At 33.1% G+C, this 26,345-nt stretch overlaps 1 pseudogene; it reads left to right on the plus strand.

Annotated features, from left to right (window-relative positions):
• Positions 1 to 293: 293 nt before the first annotated feature.
• LOC120209524 lies at positions 294 to 26,345 on the plus strand (annotated as a pseudogene).

A 26,345-nucleotide genomic window follows, 5' to 3' on the forward strand; every position in this document is an offset into this window, starting at 1 on the left:
ATGGAAGGAGGAAAAGCCTTCGATGTGTACTGTCGGAGCTCCCATCGGCCACCACGGACTACCTCAGCTCGCTAGCTCTTTTCAGATGCCTAGCTCGCCACTCCCTCTAGCTTGTCAATGGAGGAATGCCACGGTAAATAAGATTGGTGAAAAAAAGAGAAAAATTTTTCTCTATGAATTTCTAGCTCAAGGTGACGTGTATAAAGTCTTTTTCTCATGGTGACTTCATCTCCTATTTATAGGGGGAGAATAAAACAAAGAATTTGTGTTAAAATTTCTAGGATACCCCAAACATGTTTCATTCACGTGAGAGGGTGAGCATATGTGGTAGTGGTCCCCTCCAAGCAGCTGGCCAAGTACCAGACAAGATCAACCTGCAGCAGGGCATGGTCCAGCAGAATCAGCTACAGCAGAGCGTGGTCCCCTCCAGGCAGATGTCTTCTCTCGGGTGACGGGTGGTAGAGGACACTTGAAGATAGGGACATCTGGCTCTGAAAAATATCTTCTTTTATCTTGTTCGCTCTTGAAATGCCAACTGATTCGGGATTTGCATTCTGCTCAGCAGTCTCATCATGTCACGACACTTCACTTTTTCTTATCCTTGCTTCCAAATCTTGTACATCACCAAACAAGCACCTTCCCCATAAAGCAGCACTGATTACAAAATAAAATGTCGCGACAAACATATTTCCACCACATGCAACTATATACTCCTAAATACATCTATATGATCCTATATGGGCTCTTAGACAATCAATAACTTAAGTGAAAAGGTCCCAAATATGACCTTTTTATGGAGTTATCAAACAGGGTGCGGATTTACAGAAGTGTCAGGTAAGTTTATGTGTATTCTTTCTGGCTGAGCAGTTGGTGTCTGTTGTGCCCTACCATGTGATGGTGTAAAGCCAGGGGATATAGGGGTTCTTTAGAGGAACCAACAGTGGGAGCCTTTCCACGATCAGCTCGTGGTTCGAAGCCTGGGGGATACACAGGTTCCTCGACAGTAGCACCAATAATCAGAGTCTCTTCACGACTTATATTATTTCCTTACAACATACTTGCAAGCTTTTCCATCATATCATTCTGAGCTTTCAACATCTGTTCTTTGCATCTCCTCTTGAGATTTCTTGAAACTTTTGCATTTCGAGCTGAGTCCTCTCAATTTGGGCAATTCTCTCATTCATTGCCTTTTTTTTAGTATGGTACGGATGCTTAGAAGTGTCCAGTATTCTTCCATACAACCTTTTTATTAATATTGATATTTTATTAATGAATATGAAAAAATGACTATTATTGAATAAAATGCAATGCAAAAAGTAAATAAAATATAGATGCAATGCAAGGTGTTGATTCTGGAACAATTCCTTAGAACAACTTTTTATATTAGAAACGAAGTTTGGTTTCAAGGTTTAAACATATCATAGAAAAATATGAGTTATCTCTCCTAATTACTACATTTTCCCTAGTAAATTTAAAATCCTCTGAGCTTCTTCAGTCTCGGGCTCCAATCCTTCGCTTACAACATCAGCTTTGTGCGACAAGTCAACCAAGTATTGAGCCACTCCTTGAACATGTTGTAGGTAGCTCGTGATGAGGTCATTCCTTTGCTTAACCCTCCATTGAACTTGTTCCGAACAATGATACCACTGTATAACTCATTCATATGGGACTATCGACAGTTCACTCACCCTCATTTGAAAATCTTGAATCATGGCCTAGAGTTCATTCACACGCCTCTTCAAGTTTTCAACTTCCGCATGGTTTGAACTGCTTTCTCGACATTGGTACTATCGCAAAGATGTCTCTAAATTCAATATTATATTATTCAATTTTTCATTATGGGTCCGACTCTCTTGCAATCGTTGCTCTAGTGCATTTTTTCTCTTAAAAATAGTTTCGCCTGATGTCTACTCTACTTAAGCTCTTCACTATTTTCCCCAACTTCTCTTTTTAAACTTGCCACTTCCTATCTCCATTTAGTATGAGACTTACTTGAGCTAGTGGCCACCTGAGCCTTGACCATTCGTTGGTATGATAACTAGTGATCATCGAAATCTAATATAAGTTGCTTTTCTACCTTTTCGATCCAGTTAACTTGACCTTTTTGGATATCGATTTCTAAGATTTTCTAGTACGTCTCATCCTCTGTAATGTCTCCTTACATTGTTTTATTTCGGCCTCAAAATCAAGCCTGGATAGTTCTAGTGGAGACGGTACCACTCTGAGATGTTCTTCCATAGGCTGAGTATTTTCAGGATTGACCATAGGGATATTATCATTAACTCTATGGCTTCTCTACTCCTCGTATTCTTGTGACAGCCTTAAGTCAAATGTAAATAGATTTACTCTACGAGTATACTTCCATGCATCAACAATACCTTTGACTTTATTCTTGTATTGCTCTCCTTTGAAAGCGAAATCAGACCTGGATAAATCCTAAATTGCTGGAATGAATTGTCTCAACCCATACTGCCTAGAAACTAGTAACGAATCATACCCTACATAACCCCATATACTTGGCAACGAAACCCAATCTCTTTCTCTAAACCTATACAATATGTCTGAGGAAATATTCCACGAAGGGCGCCACAAAATATCACATTCTCGGATATCTTTGAAAAAGACCATCCACTTTTCTTCAGTGAAACCCCCAGTCATTCTCGAGAAAAAAATCCTTCAAAGGTAAAAAATCCTTCTAAAAAGACTCGACCGAGTACCCACTCGAAGTGTTTGAAGTGACTAAGGACCCATACTAGCAACAACGATGCGCACCCTATGAAGCGTTATTCTCCTTCTCGTCTGTAAAAGTTTAAGGAACAAAATGTTTCTTCCAAGATAGCCGAAACTAGATCTACATGTTTGTCTAGTCTCTCAAACAAGTCAACCACTGATACATCAATGTGTCCCAGAACCTTCGGGAATATGACTAGCCCATAAATACCTAGAGCAAACAGGTTAATCTTATTTCTTCTGTCGAGATGATGGTCGATCACTTCTCTCAGAGTGGTCCAGGTAATACAGTCATTACCTCTCTTCCTTTTGATTCCTCTTACGATCTACACTTAACTTATGCCGATTATCGAAAGTATTTTCTTCTTGAATGAATGAGTATTTGACGGCTTGGTGTACACCTTGTCTGTTTGGAATCTCAAACAATGAATTAAGGTGTGGTACTCCTATATGGTAGGATTCATGTCCACTCAGCCAAAAGTAAAACAGCTATAGGTGGGGTTCTAGAACTGTGCCATAACTCTAAACAAATTTCGGTCAATCAGAACGTCTAAGAGATACGAGATGTCATCATAGAGTTGATAAAACAACTGCTTATTGGATACTTCACACTTTCCCCAAATTTTTCCAACTCGCTCAGGTCATTTTGATGGACATTGATGTGTGTGTATCCAATCATATATGACACATACCCAGGCTATAAATTGTCTCCATTTGTTAGCTGGGACTACTTGGACCATCTCAGAACGTCTGCATTATTTTATTCCTCTTTTTGAATCATTCATTCAATATTACTATCCTTCTATATGGACATCGGTCACGGATCAACACCATGAGATTAATAGTGCAATACAAAATGAGAACAAAATAAAACAAAAGAATAAAAGAAAATTAGTCAGTAATCATAAAGGAATTAATCGGACATAATATAATTTGTCGATAAAACCTACCCTACATGTTGGCTACCCAATCATGCTTTAGTAGATCCTACCCAAACAAGATTTTTACCCACGTGATTTGTTTATAGAAAATTCTAACTTCATGTCATCTAGTTCGCATGCTTGTTTGAAAAATAAACATAACTGTATGATCTCTAGTTTTCATACATTTATTTAAAAAATTAAAATTATAATACAAAAATTAAAAGACTCAAAAAGGCTTTTCCTTGTATACTCTCCTCACAGGATTCTTATAATCTGGGTAAGGCTCTATCTGGGTTCTAAGTTTAGTATATGCTAGGTTCAGCTCTAAAGTAGGAGGTCTTCGAATTGTTCTTGTCGGTGCCCCCTTGGGCTGTCGAACCCTCAATCTTGGCCCATCACATGCTTTTAGATCGAGTTCAATTTGAGGGGACACACCTACTTATTTATATACATAGGTGAAAATCATCACGATGACCATAAGGCGTCTCTATAAGCGATTCACTATCCCATACGGAGGTGAAAACCACACGAGGGAGTAGTTTCTCACTCTTACTTAAATAGGACGGAGCAGGGTTTTAGCTTATATTATATGAATACATCTGTGCAGTGTGTGAGGAAAAGCGAAAACAAATTAAACAACACAAAATAAAAAATCTCAAAATCTTGAACATTTATTTACTCTAAAAACATAAGCAAACAAATCAATACAACTATTTAGTGGTTAATTAAATTGCAAACAAAAATCTATTCAAACACACAAGGGATCAAAAATTACATTAGAGCGAACTTGTAATTTTCATTTGCAAAGACAAATTAATAGCACTCTCTAAAAAAAGTATCAGTGGAGTCGCCAAGCTGTCGAAACAGTTTTTTGAAGAGGAAAATGAGGGTCTCGTTTCGAAACAATTTTAGGTAACCGATTAACGATAAAACGTAGATCGAGGAGTCGCCACCAATCTTTTATTAGGGTGTAATTGGGCACTCAAAAAGTATTTTTCATTTAAAAAACATTCATCTTAATTAAAACAACAAATTTGCGGTATGGTTACCAAAATTTGAGTTCAGGAGTTGGTTAAGTGTGGGGAATAATTAACACCCCTATAGCGCCCTAAATCGGTACCTAGTCGATTAATTAGTTGTCTTTAGAATGACATTTAAGAATTCAAGTTTAATTTAATTTAAGATCCCCTACAAATAATATTCTTTGAATTTTTGGACGAAACATAATAATATTTAATTATTCCCTATCGAGAAGAATCAACCTCTCATACCTTAAAGCAATCGATTCTTACTCCAATCGAAATAAAGAAATATTAAAATTACATTCAAAAGTTCATTATTAATTCAAAATAACAACACCCAAAATAATTTTAAGAGAGAAAACGATAATATCTAATTATTTTCAATTGAGAATAAATTACATATCATGCCTTAAAACAATCATTTATTACCCCAATTGAAATGAAGAGATATCACTATTTCGTCTTAAAATTCAATATTGATTCGATTGAAGATGATAATATCTAATGATTTTCAATCGAGAATAAATGACCTCTCATGCCTTAAAGCATACATTTATTACTCCGATCGAAATGAAGAGATATCACTATTCCGTCTTAAAAAATCAATATTGACTCGAGAGAAAACGGTAATATCTTCTTTTTTCCAATCGAGAATAAATGATCTCTCATTCCCTAAAGCATTCATTTATTACTCCAATCGAAATGATTAGATATTATTATTTTCAATATCGATTCGAGTGTTACTATTTTGAAATCCTATTGAAAAACACATGCAAAAATAAAACAAATAAAAAGCATACCCCAAGCAAATACAATTAATTATTTATTTTACCATTATTTAATGGGAATAAGGATGCTCAATTATTTAAATACCTCGAGACGAGACCTTAGATTCGATCTAACAGTCTTTTCTTGGTGAATTTAATTAAAAGAACATGATTTTTTTCCCAATCCCCAAATTTTAAAATGGATTCAATTGAATTCGTGTCACTAAATGGGATAGACTTTCATTTTAAAATTATTGAAAGTAACTTTCTTATACGTTAAGACATTCACTTTACGACAATATTAAAATGAACAAATATTACCCTTAGTCAATTTATTTCGATTTGAGTCAAGAGATGCTTATGAGGGTATCATACAAAATTAATTAATGACTAAAATGAACTAACATGCAAGCAACATGCAAAAATTAAAATAAAATAAAATAAAAATAGGACTAAAATATAAACAATCAAACCATCGTGTCAAAATTAAAATAAAATAAAGTATAAAAGTGAATGAAATGAACATTTTTAATATTGAGTGTTAAAATTACAAAGAATAAAAATAAATAAAACATGGGGACTAAATTAAAATAAACTAAAATTGTATGGACAAATTAAAATAAATAAGAAAATGGATTATGGTTCGAAATATAAATATGCAGAAACTACAGGGGTTATTTCCTAATTATTCCCTTTTTTAGCCTAAAACAAGCATTCGAATAAAAAAGGACAAATTACTAAATCAGTCAAGAAGTACTTAAAAAATTAAACAGTCACTGTATATGACCAAAATGTAAAAACACGCTAAATAGACAGGGTTAAAACGTAAATAACCCTAAAATATATAACATGCACTCTCTCTTCTCTCTCTTTCTCTCTTTGGTCGGCCCACCGTCGGTCGCCTTTCTTTGCCATGACCGCCGTACACGGCAATCAAAACCCCCCAAAATAACCCAAGAGCCTCCTTAAACCTAGATCTATACCCCTAGGCTAAAATCGCCTAAAAACCTATAAATGCCTCAAAACGAGCCCCGACCTTTCAGTTCTCACGTGCAATCAAAACCCCCCAAAATAACCAAGAGCCTCCTTAAACCTAGATCTATACCCCTAGGCTAAAATCGCCTAAAAACCTATAAATGCCTCAAAACGAGCCCCGACCTTTCACTCAGAGCCCCCTAGGCTAAAATCGCCTAAAAACCTATAAATGCCTCAAAACGAGCCCCGACCTTTCAGTTCTCACGTGCTTCGATGACCTCCGACGAAGACGAACCAGCCCCGGTTCGACTTCCCCCCTAAGGTATCACTCGATCTCTTTAGTTTTTGTTACATTCAAAGGCTTTGGTTGCTTGGTTTTTTTTTCTATTTGCGTTTCAAAACTAAAGAAAAAAAAAAGAGAAAATACCTTCAATCTTTCTTTTGCTCTTTTATTGCTCTTTCTGAAACTGGAAAGGGGAACCCTTTTTACATAACTCATTTGGGGTTTTATAACCCCGACTTTACAACTTTTTTCTCTCTTTTTTTCAATAAAATGAAATGATTGTGATTTTGCGTGGAGGTTTACTTGTTGCTTGCTAATTTGGGTTTTGTTGTGGCATGGTTGGTGGCAGTGTCGGTGGCCAGGGATTGGTGGAAATGGTGGTGGATCTAATTGGCTTGATCTGGACCGTTGGATGGGTCCAGATCGGACGACCCATGATGAGTGGCGGCAACAGTGGGTGGAAACTTAGGGTAAACCCTAATCGTTGGGCGATTTGGACCGTTAGATCTAACACCAGATCCAATGGTCGTGGACTGGCGGTGCCTAATGCAAAGAGTGAAGAACCCTAACTGGGTTTAGGCTTCCACGCATGGGATGTGGCATTGGGCCATTGGTGTGTGACTTTGGTGGGCTTAGGGTGTATTTTGGGCTTCGTTGATTGGGCTATTATTATTGTATTTGGGCCTGTAAAAATTAAAAAGTATATTAATAATAATAGTAATAATAAAGAAAATAATAATATTAATATTATCGGGACGAAAACGAGTGTCGACAACTATGTTTCCACTCTCAATTAACATAAAATATAATAGACTCTGTACTATCAATCGAACTAGGTTTCTTACTTTCCCTAATTAATTGAGTCAGGTCAAATTTGGGTTTAACTCTAATAATCTTGTAACAAATTGGAATTCGAAAATCGATTTGATCGAGTTTCATTTAAAATTCACTAGTGGTGAACCGTTGTGAGGATAATCTAATTTGAATTCATAATTAGGTGGTGATTTTGATCTATTAAATTGGATGATTTTAATATGCGTGTAATTATGTGTAATTTGGAAAGCATGTTTTATAAATAATTGTATTTTAGTGCGTGTTATGCATGTGTGTATGTGCATAATTTTCATACAAGATATATATAATTTTGTGATTTTATTTATATGGGCACACGTATGTTGAAAGGGGGAAATAAGGAGACAATTAGGACCGTAAACGAGTCAAGTCGAGTTTGAGTATTGTTGAGCTCGACTCGACTCGAAAACTTTAAAATGAAGCTTAACTCGAAAACTCGCGAGCATAAAATTTTAAAGCTCGACTCAAACTCGAAACCATGAATTGAAACTCGAAAAAGCTTGAAAAGATTCGAAATAAAAATATCTTAAACTTAACTTGGTTGAAGCTCAAACTCGAACTCGAACCTGAATATTAAGTACATAAAAACCTTATATTGTATTTCTTTAAAAGAATCGACACATAAATAGTAATATTGTCAATATTATTTTTAAAAATAAAATTATAATATATTTTTTCGAGTTGCTCGCGAGCCTTTTTAGTAGAATGTCAAGTAGTTCGGTTCGGCTCTTTAAGAACTCGAGTCGAGTATTTATCGAGTTTTGACCGAGTCGATTTCGAATAGCTCACAATCTGTCCCGTCTCATTTACGACGTTAGATACACCAATGGGTAAATAGTTAAGGCTTGGGGTGGATTATTGAGGGACAATTTAGGGTAGTTTTCCACCAGATCAACCCCCACCATGAGACTCGATTTGAACCTAACTAATCCACTTATACACAACTCTCTGTATTTTAAACCCAACATGTGTTCACCCGTACTCAACTCAACTTCCACGTAGGATGCTTTGGTCCATTAATGGAGGCCTTAACCCAACTTGGAGACCTGCAAAGCAAAACATCAGTGTATTAAGCAAAAGAAAATGAAAATAGAAAGGCTATTGAGGGTTGAGCCTTTTATTATGATGTGATCCCTAAAACTATTATTTAGTAATTATTAAATTAATTTTAAAGTTGAGGGTAATTAATTTAGAGGTCATGTTTGTGATTGGTACTATATATCGCTCAGATTTAAAGATAGTAAGTTCAAATTTAGAAAATTAAGGTCAGTATATCTTGAATTTTTAAATGTTTAATTTTTTCGTAAATGTTATGTTTTACTTGTTTGATATAATTGCATGATAGGGTACTCGAGTAATATGTGGTAAATTATTAAAATATCCTTACTTTTAATTATAGGTGTTTAAGGCCTAGAAACTTGATGGGAAACTATAAGAACCTTATTTTTAATGTATTTCTCATCCTCAACCTGTAAATATTTGAGGTGCCATCAAGCGAGGAAAAATGACTAAATTGCCTTTGTTGATTAAAATACACTTATGGGTTAACATGTTTAGAAGGCATACAAATAGGAATATGATAAATAACTGAAATACCCTCCGAAGGTGTAAATTATGAAAATGTCCTTAAAAATCAAATGAAGAGAATACACCTATTTGAATAAGAAAGGATAACGCCTCATAACTTAAATAAATTCTTTATAATTATCTAATTAATCTTACTAAGGGACATAGGCTGCTAAAGAGCTATTATACTCTTATGTATGATGTCCTATGAGAGAATGAGTTATAATCGTGAATTGTAAAATAAAATAAAAAAGTTTATGCTTTTTAAATAAATAAATGTTATGTTTGTGTGATTATGCTATATTGATTTGCCTTAATAGGTGATTATTGAAACGTGACTCTTATGCGGTGATGCTTTTTATAACCTGACGCTTAGTGACACAAGATAAATATGTATCATTGGTGGAATAATACTCGATGCATAGTGATATTGTATACCACCATTATCATTTCTACCTGACGCTTAGTGACATCAAGTACCAATGATATATGATACTTGACGCTTAATGACACCAAATACATATATTATTTACTGTACTTGATACTGTGTCATCCAAATATAGATATTATGTATGATATTTGAAATTGTGCGATACTAAGTATATATAAATATTGATGATATTCGATATTGTGTAGAGTTATGTTTATTATTGATTTTAGTACTTGATGTTAAGTGAAAGCATGTATTATAGGTTGATGTTTATCTGATGTTAGGTGACATCAAATGACTTATTGCTATAAAAATGATAATGAGAACAAGTCATATAGTGTCTTGATAATTGACTAGGAAAGAGATATATTGTACTCAATAGTTTTATACATATATTTGATTTGTATGCTTACGTTTATGAACATCATGAATATGGCAGAGTAGATGTACATCCCTTAACTTTGTTAGCTCTGTGTTTGGATTATCTTCTGCAAGTTACATATTTCATGGTTCACCATGAGACATCAACGTCATCATAAGAGTTTTAGTGAGATATCGAGTACATTATATGATTACTTAGGCGGATATGTAAGAGTTATTTTCTTATATTGAGCGAACTTTTAATTTATTATTAATATTATTTTGTAAATTATAGGAGCTTTGAATTTTGTACAACTGTTTTAATACGTTATTTTGGTTTGTATGATTTTAAATATTTTTTGGTCACTCTAATAGCCGAATGTGACACTCTTAAATTAGTTGGGGTTGCTCATCAAGTAAACAAGTTCTGAAAGTACAAAAAGTTCAAGACAAACCCCCAAATTCAACTGGTTGCAGAAAAGGAAATTAGGTTGAGAATAACAGAAGCTAACGAACAATATTTCAGATGTAATCACCACACTGAAAATACAGTCCAATAAAAGGCTCTTCGTGTCCTTTAATACACTAATTTTCCTAGAGAACATCGAAGTGCAAACTGAAACTGAGTGAATTAAAAAGGCCTTCTCTTCATTTGAAAGAGAATACTTCAACCGCTTTCTAATGGCTATGTGGACACTATATATAGGGCTCTTGCAACACCAATAAACACAAACAACATCAAGAAAATTATCAAGCTTGAAACAAGCATCTCTAAAATTAGAAGACGGCAACACTGCAGGGCAGCTCTTAACCAAATAATGAAAATCAATTTTGATGCCAGTCTACAATCTGAAACTAACCAAGGAGGAGCTAAGGTTATATGTCGAGGACCCGAGACCATAAAGCGTTTGTACATGCAACAACAGCTTTACCCCTTACTAGACTTAAAATATCCCATTATAGAAGTGTGGACACCTGTTTTCGTCCCGACATTTTATTATTATTATTATTATTAATTATAATTATTTATTATTGTTGTTTTTTTCTTCTTCTTTTCAGGCTTTACAATACCCAATTCAGGCCCCAATTACAAAGGGTCATCTACCCGAGCCCAAGGAGCCAAAACTCGGATCTAGCCCATCAATCAGGCCCAACAAGCAGGCCCAAGAGTAGTTAGGGTTTCCAAACCCTAGCCCCCTTTAGCAGTTGTCATCGTGCATTTCCCAGCCGTTGGATCTGGGAGAGATCCAACTGCCCAATGAAGATATGCCGATGCCCATCTCCACCAGTCCCCGGCCTCCTTGTTGCACCAACCCCCGGACACTGACGCTGCCACCAACCACGCGCCAAGTCCCCTGTCATGTCAGATTACCCAAATCAACAAGGCAATAAACCCACACGCAAATGTCACGTTTTGTAATCATTTCCTATCAAAAAAAATCATTGTGAAATAGGAGTTATATAAACACCAAATGCATCTTGTAAAATGGGTTCCTCCTTTGGGTTTTCAAAAAAAGCAATAAAAAATCAGAAAGCATTTTAGGTATTTTTTTTTTGTGTTCTTTTATTCTTAGTTTCGAATAAAAAAAAGGGAATAGAAATAAAAACCAAACTGTCGATTACTACTTGCATGTAAGAAAAGAATAGAGGGAAGAGTATATCGAGTGTTACCTGAGTCAATAGGGTGTTTCGTTTTCGTCAGAGGTCGTCGGAGCATGAGAAATTCGAAGCTTTTCCGAGCTTTTTGGATTGTTTAAGGTCTTTTTTAGGTGGTTAGGGTCTTAGGTTTGTGTCTAGGATTGTAGATCTAGGTTTTGGGGTCATTTTGGGTAAGTTTGGGATGTCCGACCACAGTGTGAGGTGGTCGGACGGTGGCCAGAGGCGGGTTGTGGCGGGCGACAGTGGGTCGGCCGAATGTTTTGAGAGGAAAAAAAAGAGAAAAGGTTTTTTTAAAACTCGGTTAAAAATGAAAAAAAAAACAAATAAGTTTGTATATATAGAGCAAGTTAGGGGAAATTGCGCTTAGGTCCCCCTAACTTACATGCATTTTTATAAAATGGCCATGTGTAGGGACTGTTTTCATAATTTACCTATTTATGTTTATGCTTTATAATTTTTGGTTTAATTACTATTTAGTCCCCTACTTTACACGTGTTTTTGCATGTTAGTCACCTATAGGGATTATTTTTTTGATTTCCCATTTTTATGCATGTTATATATTTTTAGGGTTATTTGCTTTTTAGTCCATGTATGTTTATGCGTGTTTTGTATTTTGGTCATGTATAGTGTTTGTTAAATTTTTTAAATGATTAGGGACTGATTTAGTAATTTTACCCTTTTTATTCGAATATATATTTTAGGCTAGGAAAAATGGAATATTTATTAAATAGCCCCTATAGCTTTATTTATTTTAATTTATCCATGCAGTTTAAATTTGTTGTAATTTAGTCCCCATGTTTTATTTATTTTTATTCCTTGTAATTTTAGCACTCAATATTGAAAATGCTCATTTTGGTCACTTGTATAATTTATTTTGTTTTAATTTTTGTATGATGGTTTGATTGCTTATGTTTTAGTCCTTTTTTTGCATGTTGCTTGCATGTTAGTTCATTTTCGTCCTAATTAATTTCGCATGATACTCTCTTAAGTATTACTTTTGATAATTTTAAAATGAAAGTTTATCTCATTTAGTGACATGAATTAACTCGATTACATTTTTTAAAATTCGGGGATTGAGAAAAAGAACATGTTCTTTTAATTAAATTCATCGAGAAAAGACTGTTATATCGAATCTAATGTCTGATCTTGAGATATTTAAATAATTGAACATCCTTATTCTCATTAAATATTGGTAAAATAAATGATTAATGCTTGATATATGCTTTCAATTCGCTTTATTTTTGCATGTGTATTCCCCATAGGTTTTCGAAATAATAACATTCAAATCGATAACGAGAATAGTAATATATTTTCATTTCAGTTGGAGTAATAAATGACTGCTCTAAGGCATGAGAGGTCGTTTATTCTCTATTGGAAATAATTTGATACTGTCATTTTCTCTCGAATTAATATCAATTTTCAAGATGGAATAGTGATATCTCTCCATTTCGATTGGAGCAATAAATGACTATTTTAATGTATGAGAGGTCATTTATTCTCGATTGGAAATCATTAGATATTATCGTTTTCACTTGAATCGATATTGAATTTTAAGATGAAATAGTAATATCTCTTTATTTCAATTGGGGTAATAAATGATTGTTTCAATGCACGAAAGGTCATTTATTCTTGATTGGAAATAATTAGATATTATCATTTTCACTATTTAAATTATTTTGGGTGTTGTTATTTTGAATTAATAGTGAACTTTAGAATGTAATTTTAATATTTCTTTATTTCGATTGGAGTAAGAATTGATTGCTTCAAGGTACGAGAGATCGATTCTTCTCGATAAGAAATAATTTAATATTATCATGTTTCGTCCAAAAATTCAAAGAGTATTATTTTTAGGGGATCTTAAATTAAATTAGACTCGCACTTGTAAATTTCATAGCAAAGACAATTAATTAATCAACTAGGTACCGATTTAGGGCGTTGTGGGGGTGCTAATCCTTCCCCACATGTAACTGACTCCCGAACTCGAATTTTGGTAACACATACCGCAAGTTTGTTGTTTTAATTAAAATTAATATTTTATTAAAATGGAAAATATGTTTTTGGGTACACAATCACACCCTAATCAAATATTTGGTGGCGATTCCTCGAACCACATTTTATCGTAAACCGGTCATCAACAATTATTTCGAAACGGGACCTCCACTTTCCCCATTCGGAAAAAACCGTTTCAACAAGAAGAATTAGAAGCAACTTTTAAAGCCATAAAGCTTGTTGCATGTCTTGGCTATGAGGAAATTGAAGTGGAATGGGACTCACTACTTGTTATTATAGTTCTTCAAAGAAAAACATAAGACTTGTAACATTGGTTTCATTATTGATGAATGTAATAAACTTTCTGCTATGTTTGAAGATCCTAGCGATGGAGAGGCCCCTATTGGGGTGATGAGCAATATACCTTTGGTAAATTCAATGAAGATTGAAAAGAAAATACGGAAGCGTTCAACACTAGATTCGTGGAGTGCATGTGCTCTTAATTAAATGAACACCGAATTTGGTTAAAGAAAATTTGGGATTCATTAGTTGTGTCGATGATAGTCGGTGGTGGCCAGTGTAGTGGCATGTTGTGGTGAGTGATGATCGTAATTTGGGTAGATGGATAAAAGAAGAGGAAGAAAAAATAAGAAAGAGGAAAAGAGGAAAATGAATAAAAAGAAGAAAAAAAGTATTGACGTTGCTTTGGTGTTAATTGACTTCTCCAAAACGACATCATTTTATCATAATGTCATTAATTATTTAACGACAGAGTGACCGAACCAAAAACAATTCAAAAGTTAGTGGTTAAATTCAAAAAAAAAATATCAAAATAAGAACGAGAGTAAAGTTAAATGATGAAATTTATAATTTATCCTATTTCAAACTAGAGTTTATGGGTTATAAATTAATGGTGGAAATAGTGAATGAAGGAGAAGAAGAATGGTTTTAGATTAATTTTCAAATCCAATAGAAGTACATTTGTTTTATATTTTTACTGAAATAACGAATAGGTCTCAAAGATAAGGTGGTTGGATTTTAAATTTCTTAAGTTGCTTTTTTTATTAAAATTTAAATTTTCTTTTATATTTTAATTTTCAAATTCAATAGAAGTATATTTGTTTTATATTTTAATTTGTTGGACTCATTTAGCCTATGTATAATCAAATCTGATATATATACAACAAAATAAAATGTTAATGTCAATTTTTTTATTAACTTACGGTAATTATAAGATAGTATATGTTTTAAAGATTTTTAACCATTTGACAATGAAAGTTCAAACACCCTTGCAATTTCTGATGATCAAACTTGGGACCCCTAGAGATAATAATCATCAATTTAACCATTAAAGTATCTTGGTTCGTGCATGTTAATCTTTTATAGTACATGTCAATGGTTACAAATACAAGGGACAGCTAGGAAGGTTTCATTTTTGTTTCAAATGCTTGTTATAAGATACATATCATATACACTATTTAATAATTAATATATTATTTTTAATCTATCAAGTGACTTCAGTGGTTAAAGAGGGTATTATTCTTCTTAGAGGTATTGAGTTCGAGCAGTTGTGACTATAGGTTGTGTATGTTGTCAATGGTTAATAAAAATTTTAAACATATATTACCTTGTAATCACTCTATATCATTTAGAAAAATAACTAATATATTATTTTAATATTTAGTTATGTATAAATCTCCTTATATATAAAGTTTATTTAAATTATATATGGAATTATTCAATTTTAGTTATACTTGATTTATATTTATAATTATTAATTTTATGGTTTTTATATTAATTTATAATTTGTGTTTAGAATTCGTGATCTGACCATACGGATAGTTTCATTTAGGGTTATGACTTTCCTTTTAAAATTCTCCTATGTTATTACTCACCAAATAGGTAATCGGTAACTTATTGAATAGAGGTTCAAGCAAGGAAGAAAAGGAAGGTAAGACCAACAATTGATGATCTCAAGAGAATGCAGGTAAGAGGAAAGGATCACTTCAATAATTTGACCCTTCTTAATTCCATGTCATAAAACAGTTTTTTTCTGACAATTTTCTGTTTGGTTGCTATAAAGAAAACACAGGCCTTACCTACCTAGAGGTGTTCAAAATTAGACTTGACCGAACACTCGCCACTAAGTCTAGCTCACCCCATAAAACATCATCAGTTTCAAAGTTTTCGCCAAATGACATGCAATGTCCTTCATGTTAATCCAGCATTACTCAAATTCCAACATTACAATCTTTTCAAGCAGATTAGTTCAAAAAAAGTAGCTAACATAAAGGAAATGCCCATGTTGCTAAATGCACTTGAACCGTATGAACTTAAGAGGGACAAATTTTAGGGATAAAAACTAAGCATTGGTATAAAATATTCATATTCGACATCCGTGTTTGATGCTAGCGAAAAGCTGCAGCAGAACTCGAAAACGAGAGACGAGTGGTTGGTCTTAATTCTAAGCTCAAGAAAATCCAAGCAACTACACGGTAATGAGCAAGAAGAGGATATATACAATACATAAACAGGAAACATATGTAGATTCAACGTAAAGTAGTATGAGGACACACATGCATATCACATGACCAAATCCATGTTTTGATTAAAGATCTGTCGTCCATATGCAGACAGTATTCTCCAAGCCATGTCATTAGATCTTGATATAATGCCGGCAAGAAAACATCCCATTAAAGAACATGTTTGTAAAATGACTGAAGAGAATGGGAAAGAGTTCCAACGCATAGTCCAAACATGTCTTGAACAAAATCAAACTATGAATCAGGAAAGCATCCGATTATAGCTACTTACCGACTCCTTTCACACAAACATCAACAAACCTAAGAAAGTCGCTTTTGCATCCGAATACGCATGAGTATGTTTGTATGTATGTAGCGCAGTTAGAAAGTTATAGACTGCATTCAATCAACGAGCGCACACACAGAGCTGAATATGTAATGCATACACAACTTGAAGATATATAATGAGGTCGTACTGAGTGCACAAGGCTGCCGCTATAAGCAGGGCTAAGAGGAGATCCTGATGCAGGTCGTTTGCCTAGCAAGGACACACTCGACCACCACATCAGGAACAGTCTTCCGATGCAAAATCTTATGCAAGTATTTGTTTAAGATGCCATAACATTCAGAACACATGAAGTTCAGAAAGTTCAAAAGAAACGAAATTATTGTATAATGCCGAACACCGACAAGAGACCTCGAAATTCCGACTCCGGTCAGTAAAAGATGAACAAATAGAAGGATGATCACATTAGTATATACCTAAACATTCATTAGCATACAGAGAAGAAGAGTCAACTAACAACGATCATATCAAAGCCTTGTTACATGCATGGATCAGATACAAATGAAATGGTTCTGCAATTGATTTGCCATGGAACAATAAAACTAAAATACAAACAAATTTTCTAAATGCCGTTAATGGCAAAATGGAATCGTTACATCATCAGGCATGGCTTGTGAATTTTTCAAAGAACTCTTACTCTTCTTCTTCACTAAAACATTTTCCAGTAAATTTCATCTAGCAAGTAAATACTAAAAAATGAGCAAAATATTTATATATTTGTAAAATAAAAGTCAATCAATGGAAAATTGGGGGAAAAAACATACATTATCAGCATCATGGCTATTAAATACATCAAGGCACCAATAATAACAACATCATGAAAACTGCTTCTAAATCCCATTGTCTTCTTCCTCTGCATTTCAATGTATGATCCTCCTCTACCTTTAAAATCTCATCGAAGAAAAAAACAAACAAAAATAAAAAAAAAATAAGGTGTGAGATTATTTTAAAACAAGAAAAATAACATATATATATATATATATAATATTTATATATTTGCCTGGCTCCATCCTGTCTGCCTTTTGGATAAAGGAGTGGGATTAGTTTATTACACAGGAGAAAGAAACAGAGCTACATTGTACTCTGTCTCCCTCATCTGTGAATCCATGGAAATGAGCTTCGATTTACAAAGGTGTGGAGAGAGGGTAGCTCTTGAAGAACAAGGGAAGCTTGGTCGTCATAGGAGGTCTTAAAAGCCATTACTGAAACAGAAAAATGAAACGGCGGTTCCTCCTTTTTTGAGGTTGTCTGATTTTTCTTGGCCGAAAGGGAAAGGTGAAAAGCAAGAAGATAATATAGGACGGAAAATAAGAGTGTAATTGGGAATTTAAATAGATGGAGTAAAAGTTATTTGTTTTCTTGTTTTAAAACTAATTTAGTTTTTTACTCATTAATTCTCATAAATATTTTTTAATTTTTTTATTTGAAGTTACATGTATAATAAATCTGAATTCTTGTAATAGAAATTAACCTATTGAAAGATCATAAAAATTAAATAAAAAAAAGAATTAAGCTATTGAAATATCATCGATAAACTATAATTCAGAGTTAAATGATATGAAAAAATTATTCACGAATGCATATTGCATATCAAAATTCAATCTAAGGGTCTAAAGTATGGAAAATCAGAGGTACGAACGTTAAAGAGATTTGTTATTACTCCTTAAGGTTTTATATTTGAACACTGTAAATATCAGAGGTACGAACGTTCATTATTAAATAGTTAAAAATATTTAAACAAATATTACCTTAAATTTTTCTTAAATTTATAATATATATATATATATATATTAGTTTAGAAAAAAAATTAACTCGAATAAAAGAAAAAGAAATTGTAACAAACAGCTGTAGTTGCGGGAGGGCATGATGGTAGGGTGAGTGAAGCGAAGCATCAGTGAGTCACACAGCCACAGCCACTCGGAGGGTCAGCAAACGGCATTGGCAAATGCAGCAGTGTCTTTGTTTTTTCACTTCAAACTGACGTCACATCTTTATGTTGTTGCCTATCTTTGTTTTGACCAAAATTAGTACTTTTCTTTTTATCTTTCGTAATTTTCGTCCTGATTAATTTAAATTAATTCGGTAAATTACAAATCTAATTTTAATAGATGAATTATTAAGTGAGAATATTTTGCATAAGAATTAGAATTCGAGATTTATTTAAGTGATATCAAGTGCTTACCACTTAAATCAACTTTGTTGATAAATTAATACTCTCTTTATATTTGTAACTTATTTTAATTTAACAAACCCGTTGGTAAATTAATACTCTCTTTATATATATATATATAACTTATTTTAATTTAAACTAATTATATATGACCATTATCTAAATTTATTTTTGTTACCAATATGTCTGTAATAGAGATGGGAATTTGGATTATAATTTTGAATATGTATGGATATTTGATTTTTACGAATTCAATTATTGTAGATTTGAATAATATCTAAATCAATATTGAAGTCATATACTATTTGACGAATAAAAATAATAAATTTAAATTGAAAATATAGTGTTTGGAAATTTTACTAATAAAATATACATCCAAAGTTTTAGATAAATTTAAAAATTCAAATAACTTCAAAAAATATAGAGAACATATACACAGTAATTCCTAGTATGTACGGTGCATTGTAATGGTTAGATTTTATGTATAATTTATAATTGTAATTAGTGTAACATTCATTTTAAATGTATAATTAAAACAATAAGAATTTAGAGAGATGCATAAATAACAAAATTGTTTCATTTTAAAATAAAAAATAACATATAACTTAACAGGTCACTTAAGTGGTAAAAAAATGTTGTTCTCCTTAAAAGTTTTAACTTCAAGCAATTAGCACGAATCAAGTGGTCTTTGTGGTAAAGAAGTTGTTGTTATTCATTGACGACCTGAGTTCGAGCACCATAGATCTTAGGAGGTGTAAGCGTTCAATGTTGAGAGTTTTCTTCGAACATATATTGTGTTGTACTTACTCCAGATTAATAAAAAAAAAGTTCAAGCAATTACGTTTGCATGGTGTGTGTTGTCAATAGGCAAGAGCTTGTATCTCCATTATTTTAGAAAAATAATTCAATTTAGTTTAATATTTAAGGAAAAAAATAAAAAAAAATTACATACCTATTATTAAAAAAATATATTAAAATTTTATATCCTATTTTAATTTGTGGATCCATCATTATCAATAGGTTAAAATAGTTGTGAATATATACTGCATTGTAATCACTTCGTATTATTCAAAATAAAAATAATGTATTAAATGATAATTTTAAGGGTTAACTACGTTAATTTTTTCAAGGATGGAAGACTAAAACGGAATTAAAATAGAATTTTAGATATAATTTAAAAAAATAATTAAATAACTAAAACATAACCAAAATAATAGTCGGATGACTAAATACATGGTTAACCCTAATTTCAACTCATTTGTTTGCAACAGTCAATCAAACAAAAAGGCCAAAATAAAAGTCATTAGCATTGAATTAAAAAACACTGCTTGCAAGGCAACTCTGATTCGCTGCATTGCTAGTGGCAGTGGCAACCACAAATAAATAAAAGCAATGCCTCATCTGAATTCTTCAAATAATACAAGGGAACATAGCAACATTTTGAAGCTGTCAAATTATGTTATTAATTCATGTATTATATATAAAAAATTAATTTTTATATTATAATTTAATTATTTTTAGTCCATTGAAATGTATAACTTTTCTATGATTCTTATGTGGAAATAAAAAGTTAACATGACAGTATACACGTCATAATATGTTATTCACATAAGATTCGAAAATTAATGGGAAAAAGTGTTTATTCTCATTTTCTGCATATATTTTGGAAATTAAATAAGTTGTTTAGCTTCTTTTATTGGCTTTCAATGTTGAAGTTATTTTTCGGAGGTTAGTATTTATTATTTTTCGTCTTCGAAATCATTTTTACCGTGACAGTAAAAATTAGGACGATTTGGCTGCATTGGATCTTTGTATTTTATTATATATTCTGACCATCATTTATTGGAATGCATCTGCAAAAGCAAAATTAATAGTAGTAACTTTTTTTATATGCAATGATAGTAGTAATTTTTCCGATATAAATAGATGGGGTTAGTTTTATTAAAAATATATATTTATAGTTATAATGGATGTTTACATTTATAAGTGTAAATTAAACACATAATTAATATATTTTTATAATTATTAATATAAGAAATTAGTCAGTTGAAATCATGCAATGATCATATAAAAAAATGATAAAAACCTATCTAAAAAATTTGAACAAGATATAAATACAAAAATATCTAAATGACTCGAAAAACTAACCACAGTAGGAATCAAATACTATCACAATCGCAAATCATATTCAAACATCGTAAGAAAATTATCTCCGAAGGAAAATCACCTATCCAAATCTAATCTAAGGTCCAAAGTATGAAAGATCAACATGATAATAAATAAGTGTCATATTGATCAGTCGAGACGACATCAAATCCAATAAATGAGAAAATTAAACAACTAAAATAATTAAACGATCGATAAAAATTGTCTGAAAACGCGTCAAACGATGGAAGAAAGTATATCATAAAAAAATGGGAAACATAAGGATGCAATATAAAAAAGTTAAAATAAAATCAAAGAACATAGGTGATTAACCATTGACATCAAAATTAAAATCACCGCCGCAAATACAAATGAATAAATGTCCAAACGGTGCTAATAACAATATTTTTGTAAAGTATGAAGTAATTATAAGGTAGTATATGTTTAAAGCTTTTTTAACCATTGACAATGCACACACTCTGTATACACAACTGCTCAAACTCAGGACCTCAAAGGGGAATAATATTCTTTTTAACCACTATGATCACTTAATGAATTCTAATAACAATAATTTTTTTTGAAAAGTCTGAAATGATTAAAAGGTAGTATATGTTCTTAATTTTTTAATCACTGACAATGTATACACCTTGCAAACATAACTGCTTAAACTCATAACTTTATAAAATAGACAAATATTTTTTTAATTATTGAGACTATTATTTTTTAAAATTAATCATTGGTATCATATATATATATATATATATTGATTAATTAATCCAGATCGAATACTACAAAGGTGATACCCTCCATTCGTAAATGCCAATTTGAACCTCTTATCTTATTTAATAAAATCCAGTATCTAATCTCACTAAACTAACTGATTATTGGTAACATTGAGATTATTCTTAGTTATTATACCGTGTGCCTCTGCATTTAATCCATAAATCATAATAATACTGCGCTCATTCATCCAAATTAATATCCAGTTTTTTTATTTGAAGATATTGTTTACATGATCATATTTCCAAATAAAGAATATTAATATATTTTATAATTAAAGTTATAAAAAAAGATATATATTAATTAAAATTGAATACTAAATTGTGGGGTAATACACTGAAATTGAATCCGTCAGAGTAAGATAAGTGTAATTTATTCTGGCAGCGAAAGAGACAAAAGAAAGACAGTGAAAACGTGTGGGGCCATCAAAGATTTCTTACAGAATTATTGTCTAAAATTGCAGATTAGTTTGTTTTGAAGTTTGTCTGTAACTTAAAATCCTTGCTAGAATTTGAAAAAGTCCCTTTGTCAGATCCTATATAAATAAATAAATAACATTATTTTGTCACAAAAAAAAAAACAGTATCGACATTGGTTCTTTTAGGTTACCTAAATAATAATTTCCTAGAAATTAATTATTGTATTGGTATTCTCATTTCATATTTATAAAAATATCAGACTTCTATTAATTAGATGTATCACGTAAATAAAGACCCACTATATTACTCATGTTTTTTAAGAGGACTATTGTGTTTTACATAATTAAATTTAGCTTGTTTGAGGGATTGTGCAGGTAAAATTCCAAATATCAATCCTCTTTACGTTAATATGTAAACCTCTCCTAATTGCAGGACGACTTTTAAAAGTTCTTTTAAAACTTTCTCACTTTCATTTTGTGTTCCTTAAATTTAGGGGTTGTCGACGATTTTAGTGTCTTCAGATGCCATCCGATTATCTTCCTCCATCCCCTCTTCCTCTTTTTCACTCTAGATTTTGATTTTAGTGATTGTGCGGTAATTTATTTTTTTCACTTTCTCTTCTTTGGAATCCTTCTATGGTTTAACTGATCATATGGATATGTTTGATTGAATCAACCTTCTTAGTGCGATTATATTGAATGTCTCATAATTTGAAAAATATTAAAATTGTGGCGAATTTGTGAGTTTTAGCCCTGAATATTATAATTTGACATCTTCAATTCATGTTCGACTTCTTAGCCAAATAGGAGGTGCTATAATTTAGATCTACACCATAAAATTTATTGTAATTTTATTATTTAAAGGGTATGAAGATTTAACTCTCGAATAAGGAAGAAGATGAACCAAATACCCCACAATAATTTAAGCTCGATCTAGAAATTTTGCTTTCATTGATTGTGAAATAAGCTAGTGATAATGTTGGAGCAACAAATCTTTGTGCTAATCCGTCTCACTTTCGCATGAAGCATGTTGCCTTGGACTATCATTTCATCCTAGAACACATGCAAAATTGTCACACCCTAATTTAGGAGCTAAATTTTTAATAAATTTAAGTATAGAATCAAAGTTGTATCAAGGGAAAATTGAGGACTAAATTATAAAATATCGCAGTTGGCATACTGTTTTAGGAAGTTGCGAAAAATTTAAGGACTTGAACCTGAATTTACCTAGTAAAAAATTTACCCCCGATCAATATGATTTTTCCTCAAATTAAACCTCAAATCCCTAAACCCCAAATTCATCATTTCCATCAGCCACCTTTACCGCCTCAATCCGTCGCCGTCCGACCACCGTTCGTCGCTCCGAAACAACCAAGAGACTCACCATCGAACGATGAACAAAACCCGACCCTTATCTCGTCGCGAATCAACGTTGTTCATCGTAAAATTTAACGTGAAGCTTCATCGTTTTTAACTGACCTCCGCTTATTTTTCGTCGATTTCAGTCGATCAACCCAACCGTTCACCTCATCGCCTGCACCATTGGACTCACCGTACGCTCTAAACTCGACTAAAATCGTCGTGCTATTGTTGCTCCATCATCATCACTCGCCGACCACCGTTGGAGAAGTTCGTACGTTTTAAAATTCTGCAATATGTTATGTTTCATTGAAAAATAACACTTGCACGAGAATCCTAAGGTCATGATCTAGCAATCTGGAAAATTTTGTGCCGAAACGACGACCAGAAATGCCACACGCACCGCCTCTGCGTGTTGGCATCGTCAGCCAGCCTGGGGAGTGGACTGAACCGGTCTGGACCGAGCCGAGCTGCCTTTGTGAGCCATTGACTGTTGACTGATCGTTGACTTTTTTCGGCTACACCTATTCTAATATTTTTTGACGCCATGAGTCCGTTTTTTAGGTTTGTTTTGCCAAATTCGAACCCGGTAAGCTATTTTTCACTGATTAACCATCCGATTCGATCCGTTTTTCAAAATTAAGCTATGTTTCTGATAAAATTTCTATTGTTGTGTATCTGAATAATTATTGGACGTTGAATTCAAGTCAAGGGTGATCAAATGGAGTTTAAATGGTCGATCGATATGGCTCAGAAATCGATGTAATACATTACTACATGTTTCATGCTTTATGAAACATGTTGGTATTGATTTATGCATGAATGGGTATAATTAGTCACATGTATGTAGTGATCACTTCCTAAACTCGATCTGAATGTTATCAAAAAGTCGGTAACCGAATGTGACTTATATGGCTCACTTAAGGAAGTGGAAGATCAATCGGAAATAATAATAATAAGTTCAGTGATTCAATAATAAATGATTTGATTTTAAGATACATGAAATTTGATAATTTTTCTTAAAGGTTAAGTACCGGAGTTATTCGGATATGAAATTACCAAAAAGAGCATCATGGAATAAAATTATGAAAATGCCCTAGTAATGAAAAATGGCCAAAACTTCTCCGGATTGTGAAAAATAACTCTGAAATGACACACTTGACTAATTATCAGAGAAACTGTATATAATTGAATTTAAAGGAATTACTAAAATGTCTTCAAGCTTCGTAATAACTATAATAACCTTCAATGATCAAAAGAATAAAATACCATGAACGCTAAAGGAACTAGAATTCATTCAAGCCTAATTTATCGAAAGTATGAAAATGACAGAATTGAGTGGAATGATGATGATACGCTTGAAGAGTAAAAAACACAATGGATGGCTATGATAAGAGAGACGACCTAAAAACTTATGTTTTGATCCACTTGAACTTTGGAACCATTGAATTAAATTCATACTGCTCATCCTTCAAGTAGCTCTCTCTTCAAGCACTCTAGCCCCCAATTCACCGATAGAGAAGAAAGAGATAAGCAATGACCGGGCTAGACCAATAAAAGCGGATCAAGGTTTTTATTCGTTAGCTAAGCACACCTATTACATCACCTCTATTACAGAAGCAAAAGTGATGCGCCCTATTGACCAGCCGAAGAGCATTCTTATAAAAGAATGAATGGGAAGCAGACCCAGCATCTATTAATTCAATCAACATATGAAAAGAATTTGAAAGTCGTATAGCCATTTCAGCCTTACTCCCTATTCTTTCTTAAATAAAGCTATGACAAAACTAGAGTAATGTGGAATGACTTTTCCCATTCCTGTGAGCTGTAGAGTTAGTTTTCCCTTATCATCCTTGGTATTCCTCCTCTCTATGAGATGTGGGATCGACCCTACGAGCCCTTCCTGTTTCTACATCCTTTTGGATGATAAGACACGCCTATCCATGTTTTATCCAGCCTTTGCTCTACTATCAACCACCGGAATTGTTATTTTGCCTGCCCCGCTTTCCTCTCCCGCGGGAAGAGCTCGTTCGCCAAATCTGAACTTCCACTTTATCATTGATGACAGCTCTCTTCGATGCTAGCAACCCATTTGACCATTTTTCGTGTTTCTTTCAATTTCCTTACATTCTAGCTGAAAGAGAGACTTTACCTTTACTTAGAGAGGGGCAGCAGTACCACACCCTTCTGTGCTCGTAGGTTGACTCCCATACGTATCCCGACTAAGGACTCACAAACATGCACTTCCCTTATGCTTCCAGCCGCTTCACTAATATGAATAGTTTATACAGAAGGGTGGTTTTGTTATATACTCTTATGCGCGTTCTTTCTTCGAACCTTTTGGTATGTATTACCCCCTAACTATAGATCAGATCCACTAGACGAGAAACTCAATTCCGCACTACTGTTGAGTCGTCAGACTTATCCACCAAGGAGATTCGTGGAATTTATGTGGATTGCGTTGGGGCAAATCTACCAAATCTAGGCAGATAGATAGACTCTTTTCCCACTGGTAAGAGAAAGCAAGAAATAAAAGAAAAAAAATTGTTTTAAAATCAGCGCCACCTTTTGGGTATGCAGATACTTAGAGTCCTCTCACTACCAACCAGCAGACATCATCTGGTTGGGTCTTGTCGGTATCAACAACAAGAAAAAACAACCAAATGGAAACAACAACTAACTATGGCTCTTGGCCCAGACAACGCCCTAGGCTACGGGGGGATCGGAGCAACAGGGAACGCCTAGACGACGTTTTTGTTCCTAGGCTGTAGTAAGTAGATCGAGAGGTCGTTTTGCCCCCTGTCCCCGAAGATGGGTAATATATTCTCAAAAAATGTTGTTCCAATCTGACCTAGCTGGTGAGTGATCCCAGTTCGCGGAAGAGAACAAGACAACAAGCGAGCGTACCTTTGTTCGCTTCTTCTCCACCAAGAACAAAAGTTTAAGGATAACTGTAGGTCGGTGGCTACCTAAGAAAACTCCGATTCGATCCACCCCCCGGATGGGAGGCATTTACCATATCCCGATCATAAGGAGAGGTTCACCATGA

This window comes from Hibiscus syriacus, unplaced genomic scaffold (assembly GCF_006381635.1).
Source record: "Hibiscus syriacus cultivar Baekdansim isolate YM2019G1 unplaced genomic scaffold, ASM638163v2 tig00019093_pilon, whole genome shotgun sequence".
In the NCBI taxonomy this organism is placed as follows: Eukaryota; Viridiplantae; Streptophyta; class Magnoliopsida; order Malvales; family Malvaceae; genus Hibiscus; species Hibiscus syriacus.